Here is a 17,111-nt window from a genome sequence, read left to right on the forward strand (position 1 = left end):
GGACCTGTCCTCTGGGTGCTCTAGGTCAAATTACTACCTCACAGACCTCCATCTGTCAACTTAATGTTGTCGGTGTTGTGGGTCGGGCTCAGTCTATCAATAACCAGTGCTGTGGCTGGACCAGCCCTTGTGGGTCTTAAGATTACAAGATTCCCTTCAATAATCATCAACAAACTATGGCAGTGGGAAGGGGAAGTTTAACACTTACTGGACCTGGAAATTACATGGCAAACCTGAGGCCACACCACACGGTCATGGGTAGAGAGAACAAGGGCCTGGATTTCTATTTTTATTGGGGTCAATCGCTGGGGCCTAGAGGTTTTTATTTTCGGGGGTTGCAAAGAGTTGGACACGACTGAGCGACTGACCTGAACTGAACTGAAACACCCAGTACTGGAGAAGGCAATGGCACCCCACTCCAGTACTCTTTCCTGGAAAATCCCATGGATGGAGGAGCCTGGTCGGGTGCAGTCCATGGGGTCGCTAAGAGTCGGACATGACTGAGCGACTTCACTTTCATGCACTGAAGAAGGAAATGGCAACCCACTCCAGTGTTCTTGCCTGGAGAATCCCAGGGACGGTGGAGCCTGGTGGGCTGCCATCTATGGGGTGGCACAGGGTTGGACACGACTAAAGTGACTTAGCAGCAGCAAACACCCAGTATAAAGCTGATCCTCTTTTAATTGCTGGGGCTCTGAAAAAGATTAGGGTGTGGGGGTCTGTCCAAACACAAAAAATACAGGGCATGCACAGGCTTTACAGGCTCTCAGCATAATCTCCTGCCACTTCCAAAAGCTTAAGCAGAATCTTATTTTACAGTTTTTTATCAGATTTTTACAAGGCTCTTGTGATCTAGGCAGAAGAGATAATAGATTACTTTTACAAATTCAGTCTCAAGGGTTTTTGGATATACCCACGGCCATGCAACTGTGAGTACATGACAGCACTGAGACTTGAACCCAGGTCTTACTTTTTTTTAAGGCTTCTAAAATTCCAGGAATCCTGGCATAATTTCTGTTAATTACACTGTTTCTTTTAGAAATATTTAATGAATATAATCACCAGAAAGTGACTTATCAAAAGACAAATAGAGACATATTCAGGCAACATAAGAGTCCAATGACAGTTCTCAACAATGTCTCATTTTAACAATTTACCAGCAAAATGGGATAGTCAGAATTTAATATATATGCATTAAATATATACAAAATGCTTTTCTAGTGAAAACACTGGTATCCCAACCCTGTCATTGATAGTCTGTTCATGTATCTTGTTGCTACTTCAAATGTCATTAATAGCAATTATAGTATCACTGACTGTTGTTAACTGGAGCATTTGCTCAGTATAAGTGGGCAAGGCCCTGTAACATGCCAGTCAAAGGAATTCAGATTCTGGTAACAGAGCAGAGCAGTAGCCACACATGGCCTTTGTTCTCACCACTCTGTCACTTTCATGTAACTTACAATAAAAACAATGGTATTTTTATGATGTTAGAACCTAATCTGCCATTAGAACCTTAGAGCAGCAAGATGCTATTCGACTGCTTAAATAGGCATTTCTAATTCCTGCACATGATTTGACTTGCCCTTTCCTGCTGCTGCTACTGCTGCTAAGTCGCTTCAGTCGTGTCCGACTCTGTGCGACCCCATAAAGGGCAGCCCACCAGGCTTCCCATCCCTGGGATTCTCCAGGCAATAACACGGGAGTGGGTTGCCATTTCCTTCTCCAATGCATGAAAGTGAAAAGTGAAAGTGAAGTCGCTCAGTCGTGTCCGACTCTAGCGACCCCATGGACTGCAGCCTACCAGGCTCCTCCGTCCATGGGATTTTCTAGGCAAAAGTACTGGAGTGGGGTGCCATTGCCTTCTCCGTGCCCTTTCCTAGGGGACTACAAAAAAACAGAAGCATTTACTACTACCTTGGATGTTTTCCATTTACCTCATCCCCTACCATCCTAACGCTCACTAGCTTAAATCTTTTGTTCTCCAGCTTCCCTGGTGGCTTAGAGGGTAAAGCGTCCGCCTGCAATGTGGGAGGATCCAGGTTCAATCCCTGAGTCGGGAAGATCCCCTGGAGAAGGAAATGGCAACCCACTCCAGTACTCTTGCCTGGAAAATCCCATGGACAGAGGAGCCTGGGAGCCTGCAGTCCATGGGGTCACAAAGAGTCGGACACGACTGATCGACTTCACTTTCACTTTGTTATAAATGCTAATCTCAGGCTTTTGCACTTACTAGTTTGTTGTCCCCAAATTTTCACTTGGCTGGGTCCTTACCACTCAGGTCTCAGATCAAATGTTCATAGGCCTTCCTTAATCACCCTAGTCTAAGCTCCCTTCATGGTCTTAACTATAACCACACCCAGATTAGTTTTTCCCAGTGTTTGAAATATATTAGTAATGCATAATTCATTATCACCTTCCCATTAGAAAGTAGATCCCAAAAGGGCAGGAGACCTGTTTCATTGCTGTAGTTCCAACCCCAACATAGTTGTGTTTGTTTTTTTATCCCCCGCATCTTTAAGAAATTTTTTTTTTTTTTTTTTTTGGTGAGTGGCAAGTGGGATCTTACTTCCCTGACCAGGGATTGAACCCATGTCCCCTGCAATGGAAGCATGGAGTCCTAACCACTGGACCTCCAGGGAATTCCCCCAACATAGATTTCAATATTGGTTGAGTGAATGAAAAAATGGCTGGGAAACCTGATGTGTGTGCTCGGTCACTTCAGTCGTGTCCTATTCTTTGCGACACTATGGACTGTAGCCCACCAGGCTCCTCTGTCCATGACGATTCTCCAAGCAAGAATACTGGAGTGAGTTGCAATACCCTCCTCCAGCGATCTTTCCAATGCAGGGATCCATCCCATGTCTCTTATGTCTCCTGCACTGGCAGGCGGGTTCTTTTCCACTAACTATACCTGGGAAGACCAACCCACCAGCCAATCCACAATGGCAGAAAGCCCTGCCTTTTACCTTTGCCAGTTAAGGTGGTCTACACTTCCTGCAGGTTGACCCATCCCTACTCTATACGGTCAGAGTCTCAGATCCTAATCTACTGGCACTGAGGTGTTGGGGATACTGTCATTCTCTCCTCCCTGGTCCCCCACTGCCCCAGCCCAAGCTGGGAGGCTGGACAGGGGAATAGAGATTCATTGGGCAGGGGTCAGAGGACTCCATGGTGCCCTATCTCCAGTCAGTCCTAGTTCCTAACACCATGAAGGACTTTCACATCATACTGGATGAGGGTGAGCTGCATTAGAGGGCACAGGTGTGGCATCTGCTGGAGGAGGCAACAGGTGACAAGATCACCGAAGCTGGAGTGAAAGTTACTCTGGACGGAATGGGCAACTCACAGCAACCTTGGGGCCAGACTCAAGAGGCTAGCAAACTTAGTACAGAAGGCACTCAAGTCCCTGTGATCTGGTGGATGTATGTGTCACTCATCTGCAAATCGCAGCTTCTTCCTTTCTGTGCAGCTGAGATTTGATCTAACTAAAGGGGAGGGAGTGAGGGAAAGCTCAGTAAAAAATACTCGGTGAGCAAAGAAGGTTTGTTGTTTTGTTTTTGGTTAACCTATTATAGAAGTTTTCAAACAATCAAAAGCAGACTATTGGAATGCAATGAATCCCTGTGTAGCCATCACCCAGCTTCAATATTTAACAAACGGCCAATCTTTCTTTGTTAACATGAATCCCAATCAACTCCCATATTTCCCAAAGGTGACTCAGGGCTTTCTGGAGACATACCATAGACTCCTTGGCCAGGACCTCACTAAAAAGCAAAAGAGAAGCCAGCTACAGAAGCCACTGTCTCCAGTCTAAAAGCAGTATTTACAGAAACCAAAACTAGTTTCTCAGTGGGGTCAAGCCTAAAGAAATTGGTAACAGCATTCAATTTAACTCATCTTTAACACTCCCCTATCCTTCCCCCTCCAACAAAACAACCCTGGCAAAGCAAAGTATCATGTTATATTGTGGAAATTCAATATTTTGAATAACACTCAGAATCTGGACTTCAGTGATTCTACCTATAGCAGTATAATATGGAATTTCAAATGCTTTTATTAAAGAAAACACTGACAAAAATGTCAGCACCTATAAAACAGCTGGGAGTTTATTATGAATTTGTTATTCATTTTTTTCCCTTCCAGTTTTATTACACTATAATTGATATACAGCACTGTGTAAGTTTAAGGTATACAGCACAATGATTTGATTTACACACATCATGAAGTGTATCACATGTTTAGTAAACATCCATCATCTCATATAGGTGAAAAAATATTAAAGAAATAAAAAATTACTTTTCTTATGAGAACTCACAATCTCTTAACAACTTTCATAAATAACATACAGTCATGCTATGTTTATCATGTTGTATGTTATATTCTTATTACTTATTTATCTTAAAACTAATTAATCTGGACTTCCCTGGTGGTCCAGTGGTTAAGAATCTGACTGCCAATACAGAGGACATGGGGTCAGTCCCTGCTCTGGGAGGACTGCACATGCCATGGGGCAACCAAGTCTGTGCACCACAACTACTGAGCCCACGCACCCCAGAGTCCGTGCTTTGCCAGAGCCCATGCTTTTCAAGAGAAGCCACTGCAGTGAGAAGTCCGTACCCTGCAACTAGAGAGTAGCTCCCACCCACTGCAACTAGACAAAGCCCACAAAGCAACGAAGACCCAGGGCAGCCAAAAATAAATTAAGAATTAAATTTAAAAACTTTCAAAACTGACTTAAAACCTTTTGACTGCCCTCATCCAATTCTCCTTTCTCCCCACCCCCAGACTCTGGTAAGCTAAAACCCTAATCTGTTTTTCTATGAGTTTGTTTTTGAAATATAATTGACTCATAACACTATGTCAATTCTTGCTAGAGAACATAGTGAATATTAGTGAACATATTTCTATACATTTCAAACTGATCACCAGAATAAGTCTAGCTACAATATGTCACCATACAAAGATATTAAATAATTACTGACATTGTACAGACTGTCCATTTCATACCTGCAACTCATTTATTTTGTAACTGGAAGTTTGTATTTTTCTTTTTAATTTGGCTGCACTGGGTCTTAGCTGCTGTGGGATCTTCACTGCAGCATGCAGGATCTTTCAGTTGTGGCATATGGGATCTCAGTTTCCCGACCAGGGATCAAACCCACATCCCCTGAATTTCAAGGCAGATTCTTAACCACTGGAAGACCAGGGAAGTCCTTCATAGTTCTATTTTTAACCCTTCTGAGGGATCCTCAGCTTTTCCATGGTGGTTATTCCAATTTACATCCCCACCAACAATGCACAAGATTTCCCTTTTCCCAGTATCCTCACCAATACCTGTTATCTGTTGTCTTTAACAACAGCCATTCTGACAGTTGTGAGGTGATTATCTCATTGTGGTTTTGATTTTCATTTCCCATTTGATTGTGATGTTAAACAAGCATCTTTTCATGTGCCTGTTGACAATCTGTATGTCTTCCTCGGAAAAGTGTCTATCAGGTCCTCTGTCCATTTTTCAGTCAGGTTGTTTTCTTAATATTGAGTTTGTGTAAGTTTTTTGTATATTTTGGATATTAACCCCTGATCAGTGTTGGTGATATAGAAAAGCCAGGACCATCATATACTACTGGTTGGAGTGAATTAGTACACCACCTTGAGACTGTTGGCAATATCTGCTAAAGTTAAAGTCTGAATGTCTTTTGCTACCAGTCATCCAGGAGGCCTAGAACAAGTTACTGAAGCTCTTTGTGTGCAATAGATGAGGCTAGAGGATCTCACTGGCCCCCTCTCTATTGCAGCATTTTCAGGGGTTCTGAATCACCAGCCTAGATCTACAGGATCATCGGTTTCTGCATAGTTTTAATATATTCATTTCCAAGACATTTTTTCCTAGCTAAGAAATCCCAATGTAAGGGCTGCCTGTCCTAGTTGAAGAAAAGCTTTTACACAAATACTAGTTGCCTATACCAGATGGCAATATCAATGTCCACATAATCAAGAGTGTTTAAAAGAATTTACTGAGACTTCCCTGATGGCTCAGTGGCTAAGAATGTGCCTGCTGACGCAGAGGACATGGGTTCAATCCCTGCTCTGGGAAGATTTCACATACTGTGGGGCAACTAGGCCCGTGCACCATGACCACTGAGCCCATGCTCTAGAGTCTGTGCTCCACAGCAAGAGAAATCATTGCAATGAGAAGCCCATGCACCACAACAAAGAGTAGCCCCCACTCAGCACAAGAGAAAGTCTGTGCAAAGGAATAAGACCCAGTGCAGCCAAAAATAAATAAATAAAGCTGTATGGTTCTCATGATGCCTAAGTGCAATCATTATGCCAGAGAGTTAATTAAGCAAGAGGCATTAACTCTCCCAGACTTCAGACAATACTGCAAAGCTACAGTAATCAAAACAGCATGGTACTGGCACAAAATTAGACATTTGGATAAATGAAACAGAATAGAGGGACCCAAAATAAACCCCTACATCTATGGACAATTAATCTTCAACAAAGGAGGAAAAGTTAGTCTTCTTCAGTAAGTGGTGTTGAGAAACATTTCCTAGATATGTCACTGGACAGTGTGTGTCACCCCACCTGTTCTGCCCCCAACCACACCAAGACGCCCCCATATCTCCAAGGACACTCAAGCCCCTGACAGTCAGGACCCACCACCTCTGGCTCTGGCCTGCCCAAACCACATTATCCCACCACCAGACATTTGGCCCCCACCCCCATATCAGGTACCACCGCTTCAGCCTGGCCCCTCTGCCTGGAGGCTCTTCTGGCCCGAGCTCTAGATGGGCAAATCCACCTGCTCTTCCAAAGGGGTACCAAGTCCCCTGCCCCATGCTAGGTACTCACACCTTCCAGCCTGGGCTCCTCTGGGGCCAGAGTCACACTCAGGGTCTGATTCCCCCCACACTCCCCATCAGCCCCCCTCCACTCCTCTCCTGACTCCACCCAGCTCTAGACAGGGATCAGAATGATGGAACAGAGCAGGCACTTGGGAAATACCTGTTGGATGCACTGCTGGATGGATGGATGGTTGAGTGGATGGACAGGTGCTGGATTGATGGATGGATGGATGGAAGGGTGGATAGATGGTTGGATGGATGTGTGGATGGTTGGATGGATGAGTGGATGGCTGGACGGATGAACGGCTGGATGAGATGGGTGGATTGATGGATGGAGATGGATGGATGGATGGATGGTTGGATGGACAGACAGCTGGATGGATGGATGAATGGATGGGTGGATGGAGAGATGGATGGATGAGAGAATAGGTAGGTAGGTGGATGGATGGATGGATGAGTGGATGGATAGATGAATGGATGGATGGTTGGATGGAGCCCCTGGCAAAGGGGTTCCGAGGTAACTAAAGAGAAGGCACCCACCCCAGCACTAGCACTGCAGAGACCTCACAGATGAGAGGGCTGGGAGGGAATGCTAGGGGCTGCCATTAAAGTGCCTGGCACCTCTTTTTTTATTATCAGACAAGTCATCTCATAATGGATGAAAGAAGCAACACACGCAGAGTTAAGGCAGAGTCCCCAAAGCTGGGAGTGGGGAGAACACTGCCATATCCAGGAGCCCCCAGGGAAGCTCCCTCATTAAGTCAACCCAAGCGAGAGATGTCTGCCTCTGGCGGGTGTGGGGGCAGGAGGGGGTGGGTGACACAGCCATTAAAGCTGCACCTTTCTCACTGCTGATTAAGCACTGACCAGCTTGTGATCAAGAAGAAAACTATTCCTTGAGGAAATGCAATTAACTGAAAAGCCAAAAACTGTGAAAGTCCAAAGGAGACACACAATCAAGAGCTCTCAATCTGGAGGGGCTCCTGCTCTGAAGAGTTGCAGCGCAGGAACATTCCCCCAAGAGCAGATGGCACCGTCCACCCTGCCACACACCAGCTCCCTCCTATCTGCCCCATGAAGAGCAAGGAAAGGTCACGAGTAGAATCTTTGCTGCACACGGACACAGAATAAGGCACGTCCAGGCGGGGCTGAGGTCAGGTCTGCCTGAGGGACTCACAATCGAGCAGTCAGGCCAGGTGGGCAGCACCAGGACTTGCTCTCTAGCTTGGATCTAGAGATCCAAGGTAGCTCCTGGTGGGTAGGCCTGGCAGGCAAGCTGGGACACACACCAAAAACACACGACTGACACTTAGCAGGCACTCTACTGTAACAGATGTTCATGCACATATTTCTGGTCTTGCTCCATCCTCGCCATAGCGGCTGGCTGGCAAGAAGAAAAGAGCAGGCCTCAATGTGCCCCTCTCAGGAGGAGGCCCTGGCTGGCTGGCAGCTGCTGGGGGCTTCCTGGATCTCCTAATTCCCCACCCCATAGCTGTCACCGGCTCTGGGTGACACGCACAGATATCAGAACACATGGGCCATCATCACACTGGAAGACCCAAGAACACAAACCACGTTTCACTGGAGCAATGTGCACCCTTGCTGCCCAGTGGGGGTGGGGTGGGTTGAGAAATCCATCACTGCTAAACACAGGCATTGGCTCAGCGAACAGGTCTCCTAGTTTCCAAATAATGGATTTTTCCAAGACTTTGACAGACCAACCCAGGAAAACTACACAACATTTCTTTTTCCAACTTTAAACTTTTCTTTTGTATTGGGGTATAGCCAATTAACAATGCTGTGATAGTTTCAGGTGAACAGCAGAGGACTCAGCCATACATGTACATAAAAATCTCTCATAGTAAATGTTACAGGCTATTCAATCACAAACACCAAAAATGAATAAATAATCAGATGTGGTATTTGTGGGCCCCAAGAAGAAAGACCCATCACGAACAAAGAGCTCCACAAGCTGAATATTGTAGAATATGTCCAGTCTACAACCACTGTCGATGCCCAGCAACATTGATACACCACTGCTTTATTTTAAAAATAGCTCTTTGGAGTAGAAAACTAGGTCTGGAATTAAATTTCTGTACCTGTGTTAAACCATATGCTAAGAGTGAACCATGTGAATTCACTTTGTTAGTATTTAATTATGCTTCCAGAGTTCAAAACCTGAGTTGGTCAACGCATCTGTCAAACAAATTAGGCAATTTCTAAATCTTTCCCCCTTTCTTGGTAGAAAAACCCATTGAGGTTTGAGTATAAACTGCTTGAAATACCATTTTTAGTCGGTAAAGTCTGTGTTAAGGCAAAAAAACTCAAGGTGTTATAAAATGTATCAAAACCAGAAAATAGCTGGGCTAACGACTTATTAGTCATGAGTTTGAGCAAGCTCCAGAAGTTGGTGATGGACAGGGAAGACTGGCATGCTGCAGTCCATGGGGTCGCAAAGAGTCGGACACGACTGAGCAACTGAACTGAATAACTATTACATATTATACCAGAACACAAGAAATATGCCAAAGAATGTAAAACAAAACAGCTGTATACCCTAGTTTCTATATTTTCATCATACTACAAATGGTTCAGCTTTGTTCTAATATATATTTACATTATAACTGTGCAAGAACTAAGAAGCATATGCTTCTATCATTTTATGACACAAAGCCTCCTTGTAAATTATAAATAAAAATTGCTTTAAAAAATCTAGTACTTTTTATTCCAACCACTGAAATGTAAAAAGTATTTCACTTGTTTATCCTTCATGGCAACTTACAAACTGAAATAAAAAAGAAAAAATTAACTTAGAAATACTGAAGGAAAAAAAAAAAAAAGACTACCTGAGTACAGTTATCTTTCAAAGACAAGCTCTACACGGAAACTCTTTAGTGGCCAAAATGAGCCTAATGAGCCTCTTGAAAAGAACATTATTTAAGCCTTTAGACCACTTAAGTATTCAAAGTTATACTGCTGAACAGTCATAAAGTCACTTGTTGGGAGTTAGTCCAACAAATCTGAAGAACCATAAGCACAGAAGCTCACCCTAAACCTTAAATCAATGGGCTAGATAAGCTATCCAAGAATAGCTAACAAAAGTTGTAGTTGTGCTTTCTCAAAGTCTAACTAGTCAAAAAGCTAAAATGCAAAAACAAATTCAGTTAAAGAAAAATACTTACACCACATTATTTTAAAAGTTCATTAGTTTACACAAGTCAATAAGTTATTCTGCTGCAGATTATCAGCAACCAGCAAAGTAACAGATGAAAAAAATCTTGTGTTCTTCTTGTGGGCTAAGTCGTTTCAGTCGTGTCCGACTCTTTGTGACCCCATGGACTGCAGTACACCAGGCTTCCTAGTCCATCTCAAACTTATGTCCATCGAGTCTGTAAGGCCATCCAAGCATCTCATCCTCTGTAGTCCCCTTCTCTTCCTGCCTTCAATCTTTCCCAGCATCAGGGTCTTTTTCAATGAGTCAGTTTTTCGCATCAGGTGGCCAAAGTATTGGCACTTCAGCATCAGTCTTTCCAATGAATATTCAGTACTGATTTCCTTTAGGACTGACTGGTTGGATCTTCTTGCAGTCCAAGGGAGTCTTCTGCAACACCACAGTTTGAAAGCATCAATTATTTGGCGCTCAGTTTTCTTTATAGTCCAACTCTTACATCCATACATGACTACTAGAAAAAACCATAGCTTGGACTAGATGGACCTTTGTTGACAAAGTAATGTCTCTGCTTTTGAACATGCTGTCTAGATTGGTCATAGCTCTTCTTCCAAGGAGCAAGCATCTTTTAATTTCATGGCTGCAGTCACCATCTGCAGTGATTTTTCAGCCCCCCAAAATAAAGTCTGTCACTGTTTCCATTGTTTCCCCATCTATTTGCCATGAAGTGATGGGCCTGGATGCCATGATCTTAGTTTTTTGAATGCTGAGTTTTAAGCCAACTTTTTCACTCTCCTCTTTCACTTTCATCAAGAGGCTCTTTAGTTCTTCGCTTTCTGCCGTAAGGCTGGTGTCATCTGCGTATCTGAGGTTATTGATATTTCTCCCAGCAATCTTGATTCCATGCTTATATATGCTGTACCATTGTTTAACAAGAGAAACTTTCAAGTTTAAAAAAGAATCATGATAAAAGCTTTACCATCATTCATATTTTCACCATTACAGAAGCTCAATTCTTCTTCAATGTTTTAATAAAGGTGTTAGTTCCAAAAGAATATTCCTTTTTCCTTACAAGAAAGGAACTAACTAACTAACCCATGGGGTCACAGCACTGCCAGGCTTCCCTGTTTTTCACTGTCTCCTAGAATTTGCTCAAATTCATGTCCACTGAAGTCTGTGATGCTATCTAACCATCTCATCCTCTGCAGCCCTCTTCTCTAATTCACTGCTTGCAGCAGCACATGGATACACCTTTACTCTATCTCCTCTCCCACTATCATTCTGCCAGTTTAGAAGTAAAGCACTTCCTCCAGAAAGCCATCCTTAACTATCCCAAATCTGCGTCATTTTCCTTCGATGTCCTACATCGAGGATTAATTTTTTGTGCCATGGATCCTTCACAGTCCGGTTGTCTTTGGGCCAGAATTTTTCTACAAACATGTAAAACAGTACTACAAAAGAAACCAACTGTATTGAAAGAGTTATAAAAACATTTAGAATATCATGTGCTGTGGTATTCTATGAGCTCCTTCATTGCTACAACAAACATTTAGCTGCTGATCCACGAGCTACCACAATTCTGAAATAAGGAACAGCATACATTACACCTGAATGTATCTCCCACAACTTTATGCTGGGATGTGAAAACATACAGCTAATACTACTGTGGGAGGGTTGTTTTGCTTTTTTGTGGGGGAGGAAACCTAGTCATAACTGAACTACAAATTTTAGTTAGAAAATAGAAAAAGCTTTCTCCCGTCAAAGTTCAAGGGGTGTTCTGAATTATAAACACCCTACATCAAGAATCCTTGCTCTGAAACATCTGGTTTAAAAAAAGCAATCCACAGAAGTAGTCACATAGCTTCTCCGAGTGGGAGAAAGCAAGTATTAAGAGTCAGTTATGGGGAAAACAACCTCGGCAACCTCTTAAATATTCCATAGTTACAATACACTTGGGTTTTGTGTATATGACTAAAAGTAATTCTAACACACATCAAAGTTTGAAAATTCCTACAATTTTTTGCAGACATCTTGACATCCATGGTAACTAACACGTACAGCCATAATGCTGCTGCTGCTGCTGCTGCTGCTGCTAAGTCGCTTCAGTCGTGTCCGACTCTGTGATAATGAAGGATAATTTTAAAGTTGCTAGCCTTACAAAACTTCACTTCCACTTTAGTTTACTGTTAAGTCTCCAACGTAAATTAATAGATAAAGTAATTGTGAAAATTACAGAGCTGTCTTCCCCTGGAAATCAAGCTCTCTACAATCAGATGGCATCCCACTCCAGTACTCTTGCCTGGAAAATCCCATGGACGGAGGAGCCTGGTGGGCTGCAGTCCATGGGGTCGTGAAGAGTCCTACACGACTGAGCGACTTCTCTTTCATTTTTCACTTTCATGCAATGGAGAAGGAAATGACAACCCACTCCAGTGTTCTTGCCTGGAGAATCCCAGGGACGGGGGAGCCTGGTGGGCTTCCGTCCATGGGGTCACATAGAGTCGGACACGACTGAAGTGACTTAGCAGCAGCAGCAACAGTCAGCCTACACGTTGATGGGAGACAGTAAAAACTCAACTTTCAAATCACTGTTAATCAAATATTACCGCAATTAGCCAAACCACTGCCGTACTTAAAAGGCTGACATCAAGGTAACGGGACTTCTAAATGAAAACATATTAAGGCAGTTTTCAGTTATTGTTTTACTAATCCACAGCGCGCCGAGAGCGCGCTCACGTTCCCATAGGACCTTGGCACTCGGCTTTTCGGACGGCAAAAGGATACCTTCGGGAGACACAAAGCCGACTCGGATGCTCGCGCTTTTTCTCCTGTCCCCACCCACCTCCACGCCGGCCACTGCAGAAGAACGGGTTCCCGCTCCGAGGCGGGGGAAGAAGGAGACACTCCTCTGCCCTAAAGCCGCGTGTGCAGCCGCAAGCCGGGAACCTAGGCGCCGGCGCCTGTGATGGGGCGGCCATCTTAACACGCAGTTCTCCCAGCCGGAGGCGCAAAGCTCACGCTCTCCGCGAAGTACCCCACCTCCCGGCTCCGGCTGCCCCGGAGCGACAACCCTCGAACGCCCAAGCGGACGGGGGAGCCCGGCACGGCGCCCGAAACAGCCGCCGCCGCCACCCTACAACAGATTACCTTCTCCGCGCCCTCTTCCTCTCAACGACAATCACGGTACCAAGGCTGTGCCACGTGGCAAGGGCTCCCTCTCCCACTCTAACGCCTGCCTAACGCTTCCGCCTCCCAAAATATTTTTAGCCTCACGACGCACAGAAATACCCCGCCGCGATGCGCTTCCCCCGCACAAAGCCGTGCCCACCGGGTCCCCAGGTCGCGACCCCCGCCGTCTCCGGCCCCGTCTCTCTCCGGCGCCGTTAGGGGCCTTTCCCCTGGGGTTCAGACTCACCCTCCTGGAATTTAGTCTCCAGGTCCTGCTTCGGAGTCATTTATAAGTGATTCACCGCCGCCTCCCTCCTTCTCCCACCTGCCGCAACTACCACCCTCTACTCTACCCCACCCAGCTTCGTGTCAGAGGCGCCATCAGGCACCGCCAACTTCACATACTAGGCCGGATTTGCCACCGCCCGCAGAGCCCATCTCCTCAACCCAGGCAACCGCTGGTCCAGCCAACGGCTACCCACCGCGCACGGGCCCCTGCGCCCGCGCCGACCGGGGCACGCCGGGATTGGTAGTTCCCACGCCCTTGAGGCGTCCCGGGGGGCGCGGCAGGGTCCGAGGCCTACCCTCTTCCTCCACCCTTTATGCCCAACCCCCAACCCCGCCCCCGAGTCGCCTGCGTTTTTCAGTTCAGTTCCCTTCAGTCGCTCAGTCCTGTCCGACACTTTGTGACCCCCATGGACTGCAGCACACGAGGCCTCCCAGTCCATCACCAACTCCGAGAGCTTGCTCAGACTCATGTCCATGGAGTCAGTAATGCCATCCAATCATCTCATCCTCTGTAGTCCCCTTCTCCGCCTGTCTTCAATGTTTCCCAGCATCAGGGTCTTTTCCAATGAATCAGTTCTTTGCATCAGGTGGCCAAAGTATTGGAGTTTCAGCTTCAACATCAGTCCTTCCATTGAATATTCAGGACTGATTTCCTTTAGGATGGACTGGTTGGATCTCCTTGCAGTCCAAGGGACTCTCAAGAGTCTTCTCCAGCACCACAGTTCAAAAGCATCAGTTCTTTGTTGCTCAGCTTTCTTTATAGTCCAACTCTCACATCCATACATGACTACTGGACAAACCATAGCTTTGACTAGAAGGACCATTGTTGACAAAATAACATCTCTGCTTTTTAATGTGCTGTCTGCTGCTGCTGCTGCTAAGTCGCTTCAGTCGTGTCCGACTCTGTGCCACCCCATGGACGGAAGCCCACCAGGCTCCCCCGTCCCTGGGATTCTCCTGGCAAGAACACTGGAGTGGGTTGCCATTTCCTTCTCCAATGCATGAAAGTGAAAAGTGAAAGTGAAGTCGCTCAGTCGTGTCCGACTCCTAGCAACCCCATGGACTGCAGCCTACCAGGCTCCTCCGTCCATGGGATTTTCCAGGCAAGAGTACTGGAGTGGGGTGCCATTGCCTTCTCCGAATATGCTATCTAGGTTGGTCACAACTTTTCTTCCAAGGAGCAAGCGTCTTTTAATTTCATCTGCAGTGATTTTGGAGCCCAAGAAAAGAAAGTCTGTCACTGTTTCCATTGTCTCCCCATCTATTTGCCATGAAGTGATGGGACTGAATGCCATGATCTTCCTTTTTTGAATGTTGAGTTTTAAGCCAGCTTTTCCACTCTCCTCTTTCACTTTTATTAGAGGCTCTTTAGTTCCTCTTCACTTTCTGCCAAAAGGGTGGTATCAGCTGTGTATCTGAGGTTATAGATATTTCTCCCAGCAATATCAATAACCTCAGATACGTGCAGATGACACCACCCTTATGGCAGAAAGTGAAGAGGAGCTAAAAAGCCTCTTGATGAAAAGTGAAAAAGGAGAGTGAAAAAGTTGGCTTAAAGCTCAACATTCAGAAAACTAAGATCATGGCATCTTGTCCCATCACTTCATGGCAAATAGATGGGGAAACAGTGTCAGACTTTTTTTTTGGCTCCAAAATCACTGCAGTTTGCAGCCATGAAATTAAAAGATATTTACTCCTTGGAAGGAAAGTTATGACCAACCTAGATAGCATATTCAAAAGCAGAGACATTACTTTGCCAACAAAGCTCTGTCTAGTCAAGGCTATGGTTTTTCCAGTGGTCACATATGGATGTGAGAGTTGGACTGTGAAGAAAGCTGAGCACCAAAGAATTGATGCTTTTGAACTGTGGTATTGGAGAAGACTCTTGAGAGTCCCTTGGACTGCAAGGAGATCTAACCAGTCCATCCTAAAGGAGACCAGTCCTGGGTGTTCATTGAAAGGACTGATGCTGAGGCTGAAACTCCACCTCATGTGAAGAGTTGACTCATTGGAAAAGACCCTGATGCTGGGAGGGATTGGTGGCAGGAGGAGAAGGGGACGACAGAGGATGAGATGGCTTGATGGCATCACTGACTCAATGGACATGAGTTTGAGTGAACTCCAGGAGTTGGTGATGGACAGGGAGGCCTGGTGTGCTGTGATTCATGGGGTTGCAAAGAGTCGGACACGACTGAGCGACTAAACTGAACTGAATCTTGATTCCAGCTTGTGCTTCATCCAGCCCGGCATTTCACATGATGTATTCTGCATATGAGCCAAATAAGCAGGGTGACAATATACAGCCTTGACATACTCCTTTCCCAATTTGGAACCAGTCCATTGTTGCATGTCTGGTTCTAACTGTTGCTTCTTGACCTGCATACAGATCTCAGGAAGCAGGTAAGGTGGTCTGGTATTCCCATCTCTTTCAGAATTTTCCATAGTATGTTGTGATGTACACAGTCAAAGGCTTTGGCGTAATCAGTAAAGCAGAAGTAGATGTTTTTCTGGAATTATCTTGCTTTTTCGATGATCCAAAGGATGTTGGCAATTTGATCTCTGGTTCCTCTGCCTTTCCTAAATCCAGCTTGAACATCTGGAAATTCACGGTTCATGCACTGTTGAAGCCTAGCTTAGAGAATTTTGAGCATTACTTTGCTAGCTGTGAGATGAGTGCAATTGTGCAGTAGTTTGAACATTCTTTGGCATTGCCCTTCTTTGAGATTGGAATGAAAACTGACCTTTTCCAGTCCTGTGGCCACTGCTGAGTTTTCCAAGTTTGCTGGCATATTGAGTGCAGCATTTTCATAGCGTCATCTTTTAGGATTTGAAATAGCTCAACTGGAATTCCATCACCTCCACTAACTTTGTTCATAATGATGCTTCCTAAGGCCCATTGACTTCACATTCCAGGATATCTGGCTCTAGGTAAGTTATCACACCATTGTGGTTATCTGTGTCATAAAGATCTTTTTTATGTAGTTCTTCTGTGTATTCTTGCCACTTTTTCTTAATATTGTTTGCTTCTGTTAGGTGCATACCATTTCTGTCCTTTATTGTGCCCATCTTTGCATGAAATGTTCCCTTGGTATCTCTAATTACAGCCTAGATTTGATTTTACATTATTGTCAGGGCGAGGGAAAGCGAGGCTTTGCCTAACCCAAACAAAAGAAGGGGAAAGGCCCAGTTGCAGAAGTCTATAGGCAATATAGAACTGCAACGATGTGGGCTTGGGAATGGCCAGAGAGAAATAGCAGCTTCTGAAGCCCCTTGTCAATAGCATTTTGAGCAGCTTCTGCACAGGGAAGCTTCAGGAGCAGCAATCTGGCCAGAAAGGGGGTAGGTCATGGAATCTGCCTTTGGATGTTTCATCATTCAGCAAGCTCACTGCCATTTTATTTGATGGGACTGATGGCCATCTGTGGAGTCCTGCACCTCCCCTTCTCCACCAGAGTCCTGCGGAAATGGGATGAAGTGGGCGATACTGGGCAGGCTGAGAGGTTGACCTCTGGCTTTTTGAGATGATGGAGCTCTGCCTGCCGCTGAAAGAGGCGACCATGAATAACACTACATGATACCAACGTCGGGGTTATGTACCTGTCTTACTTGTGCAATTTTTTGTCACTTAATTGTTA

At 45.1% G+C, this 17,111-nt stretch overlaps 1 long non-coding RNA gene across 5 annotated transcripts in view; it reads right to left on the reverse strand.

Annotated features, from left to right (window-relative positions):
* LOC147349510 (uncharacterized) overlaps positions 1-13,668 on the reverse strand; it is a 40,384-nt gene extending 26,716 nt beyond the window's left edge. For all 5 annotated transcript variants that reach the window (XR_015149904.1, XR_015149901.1, XR_015149903.1 and 2 more), the window contains exon 1: positions 13,436-13,668. This is a non-coding gene — a long non-coding RNA (uncharacterized LOC147349510). The remainder of the gene's footprint in view (positions 1-13,435) is intronic.
* Between the last annotated feature and the right edge of the window lie 3,443 nt (positions 13,669-17,111).

The sequence above is a fragment of the Bos grunniens genome, chromosome 21, assembly GCF_055505025.1.
Source record: "Bos grunniens cultivar Pamir isolate PY7600 chromosome 21, Bosgru_T2T1.0, whole genome shotgun sequence".
Lineage (NCBI taxonomy): Eukaryota > Metazoa > Chordata > Mammalia > Artiodactyla > Bovidae > Bos > Bos grunniens.